Source organism: Drosophila takahashii, chromosome 2L, assembly GCF_030179915.1.
Source record: "Drosophila takahashii strain IR98-3 E-12201 chromosome 2L, DtakHiC1v2, whole genome shotgun sequence".
In the NCBI taxonomy this organism is placed as follows: domain Eukaryota; kingdom Metazoa; phylum Arthropoda; class Insecta; order Diptera; family Drosophilidae; genus Drosophila; species Drosophila takahashii.
In genome coordinates this window covers 29,965,917-29,969,898 of record NC_091678.1, presented here as the reverse complement: position 1 = coordinate 29,969,898, position 3,982 = coordinate 29,965,917, and the positions used below count along the sequence as shown (strand labels likewise).

General features: G+C 36.8%; 1 long non-coding RNA gene across 1 annotated transcript; it reads left to right on the top strand.

Annotated features, from left to right (window-relative positions):
- Positions 1-2,592: 2,592 nt before the first annotated feature.
- On the top strand, positions 2,593-3,300 carry LOC138912740 (uncharacterized). Its single transcript, XR_011418301.1, has 3 exons — positions 2,593-2,648; positions 2,911-3,101; positions 3,166-3,300. It is a non-coding gene; the product is annotated as an uncharacterized lncRNA (long non-coding RNA).
- The last annotated feature ends 682 nt before the right edge of the window (positions 3,301-3,982 follow it).

The following is a 3,982-nucleotide window of genomic DNA, read 5'->3' as shown; positions in this document are numbered from 1 at the left end:
AATAGAACAGAAACTGACGTTATATGCATAACTACTTGCACAAAATTCTGACGTTGCCCAACACTAAAAATTTAAAATCTCGTTTAACGGCCTCTGCTCCAAAATGCTGAGCCTAGGTACATACGATTAAAAATCTGTCAAAAATCTATTTACCGACGGATTGTCGTGATCAATGGCTCAATTTCTTCGTTAAAGATCAATCTTTAAGAATAAACTATAAAACTAATTTCGGTTTTTAGGCGTGTATTTTTTATGACCCGATTTATGCCTTCCAAACTTGAATTTTACCTGCTTTTTTAGACTTTGACGAGGTGTGGCTTCTAAACTAATGACTGAAACTCAATGCTGTGTATAAGAAAGTTAAAGAGCAGTATATTACCTGTTAAATGAGTCATCGATTACCTCAGTCGGTTTACCAGAACTCGAGATAAAAAATAAAAAAGGGCCAAAAACGTTTTTTACACTTAAAAAAAAATTGACACCGTACAAAAAATTATAAGTGCCCATTTCTTAATCAGGGAGATGTACTTTACCGGAAAATTAAGGTTGCCTTCGATTAGGGTGAGGTCGATTTTATTTTGTAAACTAGTGTTATTATTCCTGGTCTTACATTCATATTTTTGATATTTTCAGAAGACAGACAAGACATGGATACCTAAGAACTGCATTCGGCCAAGCAAAACCCGGGAATGCTTCAGGCTTCGATTGTAAATATCACTATGGGCGGCAGTCCATGTAGTCCCAGCGGGAATGTGAGAAGTTGGTTTTTGTGTTCTTGAAATCCTGTTCCTTTTTGCAGGCGGCGGTGTAGGGATAGATAATTTCTGAGCGTTAAATGAGGGTGGGTTTCTGAGTAGCATCAATATCAGGCCACTTATGCGCTGTGTGATTTCTGTGGCACCACGATTATAATAACAAAAAACATATATATTAACAAAAAATCACCAACTTATAATATTCAAAAATCCTATGATTTACACCAAAACCAAAAGACTTGTTCTCACATTTAGTTTTAATTTTTAGTAATTTTAAAATTCGTAGAAAAAATATTAATAATTGTTAATCAAAAAAATTACACTACATAACTATTATCATAATGTCTATAATGATAATATTAATTTATTTTACTCAACATTTTTCAAATAATAATAAGAATAAATGTGGGAAGCCACGGTAAGACGATTAAAATATTTGATCACATTTATCAAAGTTACATTAAATTACCTCAAATCCTACTTGCTCGATCGAAGCTCATGGTCGAGGTAAGAGGGGAAAGGTCAATCTTAAGATTTTCTCGTGCTGGCGTTCCTCAGGGAAGCGTCCTGGGCCCCGTTTTATACACCCTGTTCACCTCTGATCTGCCGTCTATCAATGCACCGGACACTCTTCTTGCCACCTACGCTGACGACACTGCCTTCCTTGTAAATTCCACCTGCCGTATTGAAGCATCAAGAATAACCCAGGAATTTCTTGACTCCTACGGCAAGTGGACAAACAGGTGGAATATTGCAATTAATGGCAGAAAGTCTCAACACTGCAACTTTACTCTGAGAGGACAGATCCTTTCAACGGTCGAGCTCCATAGCACCACCATCCCGCAATCTCCCCAGGCGCAGTACCTGGGTCTGATCTTGGACAAACGGCTCACCTGGAAACAGCACACTACAAAAATTGCAGCTACATGTCGCGCTAAGCTAAGGAAGCTAAACTGGATGCTGAAATCAACAAGCAAGCTCAGCCTTGCCAACAAAGTGTTGCTATTAAGAACAATTGTGGTGCCCTCAATGACGTACTGCATCCAACTTTGGGGCATGGCTTCTGACTCTAACGTCATGAAGGTCCAAAGAATTCAAAATAAAGCGCTGCGAACAATTACAAATGCGCCGTGGTACGTCAGAAACGTCGACCTGGCTAACGATCTCCACATGCCCTCTGTCAGGGACCAGATAAACCGGCACTCCAGTCGGTATAACGACCGCCTCACAGGACACCCCAACCACCTAGCAGCTTCCTTGGCCAACCCATTGAACAGGAGACGGCTAAAGCGAAGGCACCCCGGCAATCTCTGGACAAGAGGACGTCATGTCTCACGTGTCCTGAAGCAGTAATGCGTTTTTTGTATTGTTGTTTTAGTTTTCTATTATAAGTTATAAGATTTGTTACTCGCCATCCTCTTATGTATTCAAGGTGTTTGTTCCTATTTTTACTATACGTTTTATAGCCATTAAGTTGGCTGATCAATGTAAATTTATATAAGTTACACTAAAAAAAAATAAAAAAAAAAAACATTAAATTACAATGAAAACTATTGTTGTTTTTAACATTTTTAAACATTTTCTGTGAAATAAAATAATTTGATCGTCAGATCGTGGCCTAAGCCATTTTTAAGTGTTGTTAAAATATAAAAATTCGTGTTGGTGGTATTGATAACACGAAAAATGCCTAATATACCTATAATATACGTAACCTTTAATGATTACGGTCCCTGAAAAGTATTGTTTAAACGAAATGTTTATTCGGCGCCAAAGTGTGACCCAACTTTACAACAAAATTTATACCACATTTATCTGCATTTTGTATGGTATTTTGTTGGAAAAAGTGAAAAAAAAGTGAAAATAGTTAATTTTAATCTAAAAAACAATAAAAAGGTGAGTGATAAAATGAATTTTGTCTTTTTATAACCTTTATTTCAGCGTTACAAAGGTTAGTATCACAGATATTTTCGCCATTAATAAATATACGCCTCCGGATGCTATCTTCAACACAAATTCTGCATTTCAGTGACACTTGAAATGTTTTTCATTTTTACCAGTGGTAAATGTTGTGAGGTGTTCATTAAATGGTTGTATAAATAGTACTTCAGTACTAACTAAGTTGTTTAACTTAATCAAAATATTATATTTATTTCAGCCAGGCCGACTGAGACTTCTTGGGACCAGAAGTGTTGCGCCTGCGTTTGTCATATTTTATTTTTTCTTCTCATAGTTTTTGATATAGATACCCGACATAAAACAACTGAACAGAGGGTAAATAATCGGCCATGGCAAACCAGGCATAATTTCTGGAGAGATCCTTTAATTTTGTGCGGAGACCTAATAATGGTAATTACTCTTATTATTATTCCTGGTCTTACATTCATATCTAAATTATGTTTGATTTTTTCAGAAGACAGACAAGAAATGGATATCTAAGTACTGCATTCGGCCAAGCAAAACCCGGGAATGCTTCAGGCATTAAAAATTTCTAGTTCCAATGCTTCGATTGTAAATATTATTAATAAATACACAAACAAATATTACAAAAAACATGATTTTTATTGTGGAAAATCAGATACTGCAAAGCAGTGCAAAAGCAAAACTGCGAGGGTCTGGAAAAACCAAAACTGGGAGGGTGTAGAAAAACAGATATTGCAAGTGGAGGAAAACCATAACTGGGTACGTGTGGAAAATCTATAATGCGGGAAGTCGAAAAACCAGTGGATTTTGTCCTGCATTCTTCTGCCAGAGATCCAGATAGAAACCTCATTTCCCCCTTACTTTTTGTGTCACCCCCGTGTATTTTGAAACCAGAGATGGAAGAAATGTAAGGGGTGAATGAGGTTTAGTCCCTTCCGCTTCTATGGAGAAACCTCTTGAAAATATGTTATTTTCCAGAGGAATTTTCCCGGTGGGCTAACACGGACAACGCACACTAAGAAATTATAAATCCTCTTTCTGAATCCACACCAAAAATTTTGCCGTACATTCAGTTGTATGGGCAATACACCTCTTAGTGTTTTTATTCTCTTTGCTTGTGCCTTCTTTAGTCAACGCGTTTTAAGAAGAATGCGTGGTCGAGTTGGTTAAGGTAAGACGTCTGTCTGCAGTGCGAGTGGTCGTGGGTTCAAACCGAGGTCGAAGTAAGAGCTTTCCTAACTATCACTTATCATTAATCATTACTAAAAGTTTTTTCTGAATATAAATTACGTTAAAAACATGTTAAA